The sequence below is a fragment of the Dendronephthya gigantea genome, unplaced genomic scaffold (assembly GCF_004324835.1).
Source record: "Dendronephthya gigantea isolate DGI-Jeju-01 unplaced genomic scaffold, DenGig_1.0 000308F, whole genome shotgun sequence".
NCBI classification, from domain to species: Eukaryota; Metazoa; Cnidaria; class Anthozoa; order Malacalcyonacea; family Nephtheidae; genus Dendronephthya; species Dendronephthya gigantea.
The window spans coordinates 37,501-51,192 of record NW_021163318.1 but is presented as its reverse complement, the minus strand read 5'-3'; the positions used below and the strand labels follow the sequence as shown (position 1 = coordinate 51,192).

Genomic DNA, 13,692 nt, shown 5'->3' with positions numbered 1-13,692 from the left:
ATTAAATTAACTTATGGACTACTGTAGATATTTGTGCACGTTTCTGAGTAAAATTGTCTGGGATTTAATTAATAATACAAAGAAACCACATCTTCATGCATTAATCGCCAGTGTAATGGTTAACAAACACTACGTCACAGAATAGGTATTAACCAGGTTGATGTAGGAATTAACAGGGTTTATCCCTCTTCGGTGACTATGTGGCAGATACTGTAGTTTTGTTATTATAAAAACCCCATTAACTGTTGCATACTCTCCCACCAGTTGAGGAGGAAATTGTTTGATGATACATTTGGGCATATTGCTTGTGGAAATATATTTTTTTTAAACAGAAGAAAGAATTCACTTTGCAAAGTTTGTAAAGAAGATGATGGGGATGACTGGATTGGTTGTGATGCTTGTGGCCAATTTTTTCATGCCAGCTGTGTCATGTTGGATTATGGTCAAGCATTACAAGAAATGTTTTACTGTAATTAGATAATGCTGGGGCCCAAAAGACCCTGTGGTTCCAGTTTCATATTGTGAACTCTATGAACAACCTGCAATACACTGTATGAGCAACCTGCAACCACCCAAATAAAATAGGCCAGTGGGTTGCACCATCAATGATGTCAAAAAATGTGGGTTGATTGGCAGAAAAAAAATAGGATTGGTTGGGAAGTCGGAACAACAAGTACTTTTTTCTAAGCCCTGGTCTATTCCAATCAGTCACAACAATAAACAATGCAAACCATGCATAAGATAGTTTGGGCTATACAGGGATGTGTCACTTATGGGGCATCTGTCACATCATGCCACCTGACAGTATATAATGTTGTGAATAACATTTTGCCGGTGCTACTGGATGCAAATATTATTTTTGGTTGGTAACGTAGGGGATAGTCAGAGTTATATATAGAAGTGGGTATATAGAGAGAATTTACTCACATAAATTTTTATAGTAGTTGAGAAATATTGCACCTCAACATTTTGTAATAGTTTTGTAAAATCTTTAGTTTGTAAAAAATAATCTCACCCAGTGAAATGAATACAAAGATCCAAAGATGCATATTAAATCCAAATGTGTATCAGCAAAATAGTTGAGGATGTGAATAGACACAGTAAATACTTAAAATAACACGCATACAAAAGTATTTAAAGTTCTGTGCCGCCGATCTGTTTTGCAATATCAATACGAACATGCTACGATTATTTACGAAGAAAAAAACACCGCATACTAAATGTATTGATGTCATCCACAAAGAACGCCCGTGAGGTCAGCCCCGAGTTTCAGCTATCTTGAATTTCAGTAATGGATACTTCATGTAAGGTAAGTATACAGATCATGGGTTGGATGGGAAACATTTTTGGTGCATGCAGAATCTGAAGTTTATTGCGTTATAGTGAAACACTTTTAATACGTTTTTAGCTTGTATTTAACAACAACCATAGTTTACAAAATCTCTTATTTATTAATTCTGGGAGATATGTCCTATCCTAGCCTTGAACAACGTGGAAAACATAATTGGAAGTTGGAATAGAAATATGCCTTTCATGAGACTGCAAAACTATGCAAATCTGCCAAACTGGGTCGGATCGGGTCTAAAGCTTTTAAGCCTTCTTTTAGTATGCGCAACGCATTTAAAACAATAGATAATTAATGAGAATACCTCATTATCTATTGTTGTTATTCGCTCGGAAGAGATGTTTGAAAACAAGCCTTACTGTTAAGTGTCATCAATGATAAAGTGCATTGTCCGTTGGAATGTTTTTCGGATAATAAAAGGACAGAAACTTCGAGGAGGAACTCAGACTTGTGATAATCTCGACGAAAAAAGGATCACTCGAAGAAATTTAGGGCGGAAAAGTTGGAGGAATATCGCTCAGGTACATGCTCATGGTTGGTTAAAATAATCTGTTGGCTTGATCTTTCCATGGCTTCGCAAATCATCGCTATGTTGATTTCAATAGCCAGAAGACAATTAGCGACCGGACGAATACTTCTCACTGATTTTTACTGCTATATCTCGTATTGAAATATATCAAATGTGAAATTCAAGTGAGCTGTTAACTTGATTTTGTTTTTCTTTGCATTTCAGAAGGAACTACGGCGCCGAAAGATGGGAAAGACGAAACACAAGCGCTTGCTCGCTGCGGAATAATAGGTATTGTTCTATTCATATATGTATATTTTGCATTTGTGACTTGAGAAAACACGTTTGTACTTTGTACACGGACAGTCACGGTGAACGAAACTAGAATAGTTTTGATATATAGAAATGAATTCGAACTTTATGACTGAAACTAACTTTCCCGCTGGCCTATTCCGTTTTTCGGACAGGGTTGCCCAAAGGGAATGCTCGTTTTGAAAGGGAAAGACGGATTGAAACTCAATGCCTATACAATTATTTGTATTGGTATATGATTGTACTATGCTAGACTTCCCTGTCCTTTTGTTTTACCGAAGTTCTGTTTTTGTAGAACGAAAGAATCGTAAAGAGATGTCGGACCTGCCTTAGGACATTTATGCACGCAAATACAAAACTCGATTTCGACAGTATGCATGAGTAAAAATTGCATGGAATTTGGCTTTTTTGACTGAGATATAAACTGAACACTCTTCTGTTTACCTCCTTCATTTTCAAGTTTTCCGCCTGTGCATGATTTTTGCATGAAGTCTGGTCGTATCAAGCGCATGCGGAGTGAATACAAGTGATTCTGGGGCCCCAATCACTTGTGTTTTCTCCATCTTGACGGCTATATAGTCCGGACGAAAATATCGCTCAGAGAGCGCCTAAAACATAAAAACATGAACTATGTATTTTTTGAAGGAAATGATAGTCCAGTGTTCTTGCTTTCTTGTACAAAAACGTACATGACATTTTGTACCAAAACGTGCATGACATTTTGTATTAAAACGTGCATGACATTTTGTATTAAAACGTGCATGACATTTTGTATTAAAACGTGCATGACATTTTGTATTAAAACGTGCATGAAATTTTGTATTAAAACGTGCATGACATTTTGTATTAAAACGTGCATGACATTTTGTATTCGCGTGCGCAATGCGAAGGCCACGAGTGACTGACGTTGGAGTGTTGGAGGTTCGGTATAATTTATCCTGAGTGCTTTATACATAAGTGACATTTCTCTCTTGGAAATTATTCATATCATACTTTTGTTGTCAGATGATGAATGATCGTCGCAGGATCAGATGATGAAGGATCGTCGCAGGATCAGATGATGAAGGATCGTCGCAGGATCAGATGTTGAAGGATTGTCGCAGGATCAGATGGTATGGTACATTAATACCTAAGTAATATTTGTGACTTAGAAATTAATATCACATCTTTGTGATGAAGGATCGTCGCAGGATCCGATGTTGAAGGATCGTCGCAGGATCAGATGTTGGACGATGAGACAGTTATATACAAGTAGAAGCTGGTTGAGGTACTATTACATACCATAGGTAGAATAATGCATGATTAATATAGTGCATGGTTTATATATTCCTGCTGGGTGGTCTAACCTAGTAGATTCTTCACACATCAAGTGACTTTTCACCCTTTTCGACAATGCATGATAAAAGGAAATTTCTCACAGCCCAAATGAGGGCGTTTTCGAGGTTTCTCAATAAAATATTCCTAGTTTTGTCACTTGCGTGTGAACGACTTGACAGCTGCGGAAGATGCATGATGGCTTTAAAGCGTTGAAATGAAAGTGAAACATGTATTAGCATGGCTGAAACGCGCGCAACGAGAAAATATTATCTAATTCGTATTGGCCTATAAATCTTAGATTATACGAAAGTAATCCCGAGTACTTATATGATTATATAAGTTTCTCTGCTCAGCCTTTAGCATAGTTGACGCGCGCGCAACGAGAAAATATTACTGAATTCGTATTGGCGGAATTTTTGCAAATAATTCGCATGTAATCGCGAGTATTTTATATCTTTAAATACGTTCTTCTGTTCAGCCTTAGCAAGCGCGACATGCGCGCAACGAAAAAATATAAAATATTATCGAGTTCGCATTGGCCTGATTTTTGGAATAATGCGAAAGTAATCGCGAGTATTTATGTGAGTATTTAAATGCGTTCTTCTCTACATCCTTAGCATGGCTGACGCGCGCGCAACGAGAAAACTTCCTATCGAATTCGTATTGGCCTAATTTTAGATTAATACGAAGGTAATCGCGAGTACTTATATGATTATATAAGTTTCTCTGTTCAGATTTAATTTCGATCGTTTCGTCCGTCAATGGCATAAAAAATTATATTTTTGGAATTATTGAAGTTTGAAATGAAGAAAAAAAAGATGACAATTTGGTGTTTAGACACTAACACTTTCTGTTTTCCTTGTCGGTATTAATTTTTCGGACAGCAATTTCCAAAAATCCGGTTTATCTCGTGCATGGAGGAAATAAACGTAATCTAACGATTTTGACCAATGACGAAGCTTGTAAAAGAAAAATATAACCCCTGTATTACATGATGTATTACATTGCACGATGACAGGACTTGTATGGTGGGGATATCTGGGGGTTAACTGCTCTAGCCCTGTCGTCTAAAAAATGAACCCTTAAATGAAAACCTCTTTGTATTTTGACACACTTACTATGTTGTTTTATTCCTTGCACGCTCCACCGCTGAGACGCTGTCGAAGAAGAACGTGAATGAAAGACAAAGAAGATATTTTGTTTACCAAAAGTAATTATCACGATGCAAAGCAAAAGGTGAGAAACATCATTGATTCTTGTAGTATATTAGATATTGAGTAAGTTGCATGTTGAGCCCAATTACGTTTATTTCCTCCGTGTTCGATCAACCTTAATCCAGAAAATATAAAAATGGTGCATGAGATGGCAGAGATGCATGTCTAAAAAGAAGAGTGTTATTGTCTACATCAGTTTGAGATAAAAAAGCATGCAAGTCGTGAATTTGAACAATGCCAAATTTCGTTGCCGATAATTAAAATAATTTTTGTTGCCATTGTCGGACAAAGTGCAATTTAATTTCTGAAAGCCTGGTGTTTTGCAACAGACGATATGAAATGCGCGCTACGCAGGTTAGACCACCAGCAGGATCAAATTGACGAAGCTCAAGAATTGAATAGCAATTCCTGGGACTCGCATGAACGTGAAACGGTCAACTATTTATAAGCAAAAAAGCTGTGTCGTTGCGGACGATTTCTAGTAAAAATACCAAATTCGGACCGCCGGTCAGGTAACCTGAAATTCAGGTTACCTTTGGAGGGTTTTTCTCCGGGCACTCCGGTTTCCCTCCTTTTCGTTTGGCTTTGAAAAACAGTGTCCATGTCTGGGGCCAAACCAAAACGTGTTCGTTAATAGTGATAAAAACGCGTGTGTGGCTTCTGGGTTCAATTCCCAGAACACTGTCCGGTGTGAGTTCACCTTCTGATCGTGAGCAATTCCTACAAAAATTGTACTTAAATCTAGCTCAGTAGTTTGCGACAAATAAACATGTTCAAGCGTAAGAAGCATCAAGAGATTGGGGGCACCAGCTTCCATGAAGCAGGGCCACTTTTAGTTAATAAAAAAAGCAGCTAAAATTATGTATAGGGACAGTTTGATCGCCAAAGTTGCAAGGACACCACTAGTGTGGTTTATATTTATGCTCTACAGAAAGATTTGGGCACCTGTAAGTGGGCACACGCAGGAAACAAAACGGGCACGATTTTAAAATGGTATTTACAGCCACATTAACTTCTCTAAAAATGCATTTTTCAACATAGAAATTTTTATCCCTTGTGCCCTCCGGTCCTCTGGGCTCTGTCGACCCCCCCCCGCCCGTTCCTACGCCCCTGTTCAGCAGCCTTGTTTAAACCTTGTTTAACAGTTTGGGAATATGTAGCCAATATATATCTCAAAGCAGTTGTGTGATTTGCGAAAACGCTGTTACATTTTCTGATATTTAGGAATCGGAAGTCACAAGGATATGTCCACTTTCTCGCAATTTCCTGTTCTTGGTAGCCCTTGGTGCTTAAATATACAATATACTTCATTATATGTATTTAACGAAGACGAGTATTCTTTTCTACATCACAGTTACATCTTAAATATATCAGGTCTCAGATTCCATCAGTGATTTGTTAACTGCAGTGTTGAAAATATTTGCATGGTAAGTATAAACGTTAACTGAAGTATTTCTTTGAAACAGCTTATATATCAAGATGTATAAATCATATAATGAAACTCTCTGTATAAAAAAAATTAAAGAGAATTAAACTTAGCCGGTTTCCTCTACATCTAGTCTGTAAGAAATAATGCCAATTAAATGTGGTTTAAGTTGTTTGACACTCTTTGCGATGGATTGTTCCTTTAAACTAAAAAAATATTTTAAAAAACAGTTCTACTACGATTTGGTTCCCGCGATAGAATTACGTGTATAGATTAACACAGTCATTAATGTTTTCTCATCCAAGCATGACTTCTTTCGTCGGTGATTAACGAGCCAAAGTGATCTGCATTATTCATTAAATTTATCTTAATTTGTTTAGATTAAGTCAACTTGAATAATTGTAGTCGTACCACTTTGGGAAACATTTGCTACACTACGACAAGAGGATTGACTGTAAAACAAAGATTTACAATGTCGCATTCTCTGACCTTTACCATTCTTTTTCATCTTCTGGGGCTGGTCAACTGTAACCGACATAACAGCGTCATATACCAAGGTATTCTACAAATATTATTGTTGAAAATGAACAGATTACTTAGAATGTCTACTGTTGTTTATTCAGTATCAGACTGCTAACCCAGAGATAAGTTCACTATAAAGTACAAAACGTTTTAAATGTAAGAATACGAAGAAAGCCGTTGAACTTTGACTAAACTTTTTTGTTGAAAACGTCAAAACACTTTCTTATATAATTATGTCTCACAAGCGACATAACGATTTAGGCGCAATTAAATCCGCGCTTCAACAGGAAATAGGATTTGCCTTTCAAACCTGGAACTGAGAAGTGAATAGCGGAGTAAATGCTAACTCACTTTGGTTAACCCAGGGAAATATGAAATATTAACATATTCAATACACGGTAAACAAAGTTTCTCAACATTTAATTAACCTATGGACCTCGTTGAGAAGATTTTATAAACAAAGTTTTACCAGACCATATTTAGTTCATGTTTATAAAATAATCTTGCATGTTATTGCTTTTTCATTAGAAGTAGTGAGTCTCAATCACTCAGTATATTATTAGAGTTACTCACATCAGTCACATGCAATGAGGTCAGTTTTCCTTAGAACAGTTTATTGACTTAGCATTCAGTTTGATCATTCAAGTGTTTCGATCGTCGTCCCACTTTAAGTAAACAATCGTCTTAAGTCAGTGTATATTTCATCAAACATTGCTTGTGAAAGTTGTATCCACACCAGATGTAAATTTTGAGCTGTCTGACTATAGTACCCAGGGTACACAATAACACACATCAGATAAAACGTACACAAACTGATGTTATTCATCACTATTATATTGTCGCACCGACCATAGAACTCCTATGTTATAAAGTTTTTGTTGAACTAAAGTAAAATCCGAACTCAAAGGCTGAGGTTCGTAGGGGTTGACTACCTCACGGGCGTTCTTTGTGGGTGACATCAATACATTTGGTATGCGGTTGTTCACACAAACTGGTTATTTCTTCGTAAATAATCGTAACATGTTCGTATTGCAATCACTTTCGGGACATCATTACATTTGGTCAGCGGAACGAATTTCGAAATTGCGGGAAATATTTAAATATGGCGCCGAAATTTAAATACTTCGCCAAAGCAAATCGGTTCTGATATTAAAACATGGAAAGTGTCGGTATTGATAGTATTGTGGAAAAGGAAGTAGACTTTTTGAAAACGATTTTACAAGATTTTCGAATAGAAGGATCTTACTGTTATGGTTATGTTAACGGAGAGAATTACGAGGAAGTTATCGAACAGTATTTGGCGTTGAGCTCGACATGTTTCGTGACGACAGAATCACATTTCAGACCGAAGGGGCATAAAAGATATTCTGAAACAGGTAAAATGACATTTTCTTAAATTATAGTTATACACTCACTATATTATTGCCATTATTAATGTATATTATGGCTTGTACTTCGAAAAAAATACAGTATCATCGTTGTGCATTTTATCGTACTGATTGCTTATCCAATGATTTTCCTAGCGTCTCCAATTTTCGAGCACAAGCGCGGAAATGTACCTGTTTCGATTTTTGGTAATCCTTTTGTGATCGTTGGAGCAGAGATCAGACACTGTTTACATGGTTCTGAAAAGGTACAACGCATTTTTTTACAATTATTTTTTACACAATTATTTTTTTTTTCATTACCAAAGTCTATATATAGGATGCGATAGGTAGTTGGAAGCCAAAGCCTGTACACGAGCACAACTATGGAAGGAATCGTCGAATAAAATTACAAGGAACGCGAAAACTAAATTGTTCGGCTGCTGTACAACTACGGCATATTGAAGTACTCGACGACTTTGAATTACCAAATGATTTGCCTACTCCTAACAGCATCCGAATGGCCAAAGAGAAAACGCTAGAAAAGCTTAAAAAAAAACTGGGTTCAAATGAGGCGTTAAAGACATCTACACGACACTACTTGAAAATCCCTTTAAGCAAGGAGCATTCAGGGCATCCAGTTGGAAAAAGTTCGTCGGTAAACCAAGTAATTGACAAAAGAATCATCGAACGAATCTATGATCTCGCAAAGAAAAATGTCACTGGTGTAAAGGAGGTTAAACGATGTCTGGACGAATTCGTGGAAAAAGAGCTATTTTCTGGTGCTCCGAAACACACGTGGCCAAGGAAAACAAATCGCAGATACTATCCGAGTTCCAAGGACTTACGAAATCATATTTCAAAAGCTATTGCCGCTGGAAAATAGTGCAACGATTACCAAGAGTCTCTTCTTCGAAAGATAACTGATTTAAAAAAGTCTTCGCCAAGTACAAGATTCTTCCTGCGAACCCAAGAGGGCGAACCGAACTATTTTGGTGCCAGCGTGCCCACTAACGACAGCGATAATTTTCTTTTTGTTCATCAAGAAGAGTGGCAACAAAACTTCTTCTGAAATATGGAAGCGATCTTGTCCTACTTGACGCGACGTACAAAACCACGAAATATGCCATGCCGTTGTTCTTCTTGTGCGTAAACACCAACGTTGGCTACAAAGTAGTTGCTGAGTTTATGTGTCAACACGAGGACGAAACGTCCATATCCGAAGCCTTGGGGATCTTGCGAGGATGGAACCGGGACTGGAGTCCAAAATACTTTATGGTGGATTTTTCAGCCGCTGAAATTGGGGCGATCGAAACGTGCTTTCCTGGTGTTATTGCATATATCTGTGATTTCCACCGTCAGCAGGCAATCCAGCGTTGGGTCAGATTGGGGAAAAACGGGCTTGATCAGAGTGACCAAGAGTTTCTCCAGAAATCAATGACAACAATTGGCAGAGTTGCAACAGAGGCGCAGTATAACGACGAGTTATCCAAGCTTCGCCAATCAATGCTCTATAAAACAAAGGGAAATGTGAGAAGTTATGTGGAAAAAACGTGGATCGCTTGTCATTTTCGCTGGTGTCACGCCTTTCGAAAATCACAAGCATTAAACATCGTCAATACCAATAACGGAGTCGAGTCTATGAACAGGCTATTCAAGTACGACTACCTACCCAGATCCATTGACAAATCACTCTACGGCATCGTCGTCATGATTGTATGTTCTTTCCTGCCAGATTCATATCAAACCTACCTAAGTGCTAACTTACGTTTGAGCGGTTCATACCGAAAGTACAACGCGATTGTTCATGACTACTGCAAAACCGTCCACCAAACTTCGTTAAATTGTCTTAAAAATAAATTCGCTGCCCAGGAGATCCAGGAAAAGGACATTACTTGTTTAAACGATCAACAAGGGAAGTTTCTGGTCAAAAGTTCAAACAAGAAACTGAGCTACCTGGTTAAATTCTCATTTCCGAGCTGCACATGCGAATCTTGGAGGCAATCCACTTTTCCATGCAAGCATTTCTTTGCGATCTTTAATTTCTTTTCCAAGTGGCAATTTTCGAGCTTGCCTTTGGCCTATCGAGAAAGCGTCTTTATTACACTAGATACTGACGGTTTGCTAATCAATCCACCAACTTCCATAAAGAAACAGTAGATCCACCTGAAACTCCAGACGTAACTCCAGAGGGATCACCACCGGACTTGCAAGCACTTGGAAGCAATCAGTCTTTGTCTGCAAACAATTTCACCTCACCAGTAGAACCCGGCACTCTTGCGACACTCAAGAGGCAGTTTCAAGATAAGCTCTCTGGACTGAAGAATATCTCGTTTTTGGTAGAAGATGCGAAGATGCTTCGAGACGCGATAAACATTGCTGACAATCTACAAGTGGCACTTCGCTCAACTTGTCCAAAGGTAGATGGACTTTTTCTTAGAAGTAGCCCTGAAAAGAAGAAATTGAAAATTACATCAACAGATTACCATAAAGTATTTCATAAGAAGTTGTCTCTTAGGAAAAAACGGAAGAAGATCGTTTCACCAACAAATATCAACACAAATGAAGATAAGGTGAAAATTTTTTTTAAAAAATTAAATGACTCTTCCCCACCTACAATACAGAAAACAGCCATTTATATCGCTGTTACAACAAATTTGATTGATTTTCTTTTACAGGAATTACTTGTACAAGAGCACCCATTCATTGATCTTACTCTGGACCCACCCAATGAAGAGTTATCCGATCCTGACACAAAACCATTACTCGAAAACAGGTGCATATACTATCATTTTTAAGTCTCTGTAATGCTTGTATCTATATCGTTATACTCAGTTATTGCTCAGATTACAGAATACCTGAACCCAAAATTGAGAATAAGATTCTTTAACAATTAATTTAATCTTTAACGTTTAGCCCTGCGTTATCTCAGATATAGAATGAGAAAAGCACATAAAGAGATTTAGCCAATACAGAGTTTATGGAATGAGCATATTAAATACAGTTTCTTTTCAGCTGTGATTTTCCAATGGAAATTGAAGACATGGTCAAGTCATTAAATGACAGCTCATCCACAACAAAATACCTCTCGCCATACGAAAGAATTATTTACGCGTGCAAGAATGGGTCTCAGAACACAGTACTGGAATTTGGACCCGTGAAACTAAACATATCAGACATGTGCACATTACTCCCCCCTGGCTATAGCATCATGTTCAAGGAAATAAAGTCAGTTGTACACAAAAATTGTTCCTGGTTGGCTTATAGATAAGGTAGTTACTTTTTTAAAGTTATATTAAATTTCCAAATAGCAAGTTCACAGAGTGATTTATAAAAAATTGCATGCATGTTCGACAAGATTAAGTTATATGATATCCATAGGTAATCTATGTACACTTGTACAGTACCAATGGTAATTAAATCGCATTGTATATAGGTGATAGAAGCATTTCTGTGGAAATTACGCATATCCAATCCAGAAACGTTCTATACAGATACCACCCTTTGTGAACTTATTCAAAGGCAGTCGAGCACCGCAGACTATGGTTTGGAGAAATTTTAGTGGCATAGAGAAAATGTTTATCCCCATGAACATCACTTCAAACCACTGGACACTGTTGGTATTATGAAACATTCATTTACTATGTTTTGATCATCTTTATGCAGCTAGTTAATATTGTATGGATAATGTTGTTATGATTTACAGGTGATCATTTGCAAAAAGTCACTTCGATTATATCTTGATCCTTTACATCATCATCAACAGCAGCAATCAATAACATTTACAAACAATTCAGCGTTAAAGCAACTCATTGACAACATAAGGTATGAAAAAATTTGTGTTGTGCACTGGTCCACATCCCAAAGATGATTAGACTACACTCATATATAATACTGTTTGGAGCAGCAAAGACTTGTAGTTTTTTTCTTTCATCGTGCAATGCAAAGGACAAACCTGGACATATTTATTTCCTAATTTTTTAGCACTGTGGTGGATATCAAAACTGGTTGGAAGAGCAAGGATTGGGAGGTATAGAGCCTAGACACTTTGTGCAGCAGGATAACCATAACTGTGGTGTTCTGGTTTGTTTGGTTAGTATCCATCATCATGTAGGTAATTTTAGGACATATTACCAGATAATGTGTTAACACAAATGCTTAAATTTAACTGTATATAAAGTTCACTTGCCTGTCAAAATATTTTTTATTTTCAGTTTGCACGCTGTATAACCAGGGAAGAACCGCTTGACTAATCTTTTAACATCAATAGTGAAAGAGAGAAACTTGCATATTCACTTTTTGGAAGCTGTTATGATGACTTTGCTGAGTAAGATTCTGTCATTACATTACATGCATGTACACTTGCATATGATATTATTAAATTAACTTATGGACTACTGTAGATATTTGTGCACGTTTCTGAGTAAAATTGTCTGGGATTTAATTAATAATACAAAGAAACCACATCTTCATGCATTAATCGCCAGTGTAATGGTTAACAAACACTACGTCACAGAATAGGTATTAACCAGGTTGATGTAGGAATTAACATGGTTTATCCCTCTTCGGTGACTATGTGGCAGATACTGTAGTTTTGTTATTATAAAAACCCCATTAACTGTTGCATACTCTCCCACCAGTTGAGGAGGAAATTGTTTGATGATACATTTGGGCATATTGCTTGTGGAAATATAATATTTTTTTTAAACAGAAGAAAGAATTCACTTTGCAAAGTTTGTAAAGAAGATGATGGGGATGACTGGATTGGTTGTGATGCTTGTGGCCAATTTTTTCATGCCAGCTGTGTCATGTTGGATTATGGTCAAGCATTACAAGAAATGTTTTACTGTAATTAGATAATGCTGGGGCCCAAAAAACCGTGTGGTTCCGGTTTCATATTTTGAACTCTATGAACAACCTGCAATACACTGTATGAGCAACCTGCAACCACCCAAATAAAATAGGCCATAGGGTTGCACCATCAATGATGTCAAAAAATGTGGGTTGATTGGCAGAAAAAAAAATAGGATTGGTTGGGAAGTCGGAACCACAAGTACTTTTTTCTTAGCCCTGGTCTATTCCAATCAGTCACAACAATAAACCATGCAAACCATGCATAAGATAGTTTGGGCTATACAGGGATGTGTCACTTATGGGGCATCTGTCACATCATGCCACCTGACAGTATATAATGTTGTGAATAACATTTTGCCGGTGCTACTGGATGCAAATATTATTTTTGGTTGGTAACGTAGGGGATAGTTAGAGTTATATATGGAAGTGGGTATATAGAGAGAATTTTCTGACATAAATTTTTATAGTAGTTGAGAAATATTGCACCTCAACATTTTGTAATAGTTTTGTAAATAAAAAATAATCTCACCCAGTGAAATGAATACAAAGATCCAAAGATGCATATTAAATCCAAATGTGTATCAGCAAAATAATTGAGGATGTGAATAGACACTGTAAATACTTAAAATAACACGCATACAAAAGTATTTAAAGTTCTGTGCCGCCGATCTGTTTTGCAATATCAATACGAACATGCTACGATTATTTACGTAGAAATAACGAGTTTGTGTGAACAATCGCATACCAAATGTATTGATGTCACCCACAAAGAACGCCCGTGAGGTAGTCAGCCCCCAAAAATTGTTGGTATTTGGATAAAAAAATGCAAA

At 37.1% G+C, this 13,692-nt stretch overlaps 1 long non-coding RNA gene and 1 pseudogene across 1 annotated transcript; both read left to right on the top strand.

The window, feature by feature from the left end:
• The first annotated feature begins 1,754 nt into the window (after positions 1-1,754).
• LOC114541755 lies at positions 1,755-2,914 on the top strand. The gene is made up of 3 exons (XR_003689338.1): positions 1,755-1,866; positions 2,079-2,144; positions 2,461-2,914. It is a non-coding gene; the product is annotated as an uncharacterized LOC114541755 (long non-coding RNA).
• A 4,886-nt stretch (positions 2,915-7,800) lies between these two features.
• On the top strand, positions 7,801-10,168 carry LOC114541760 (annotated as a pseudogene).
• Positions 10,169-13,692: the final 3,524 nt, after the last annotated feature.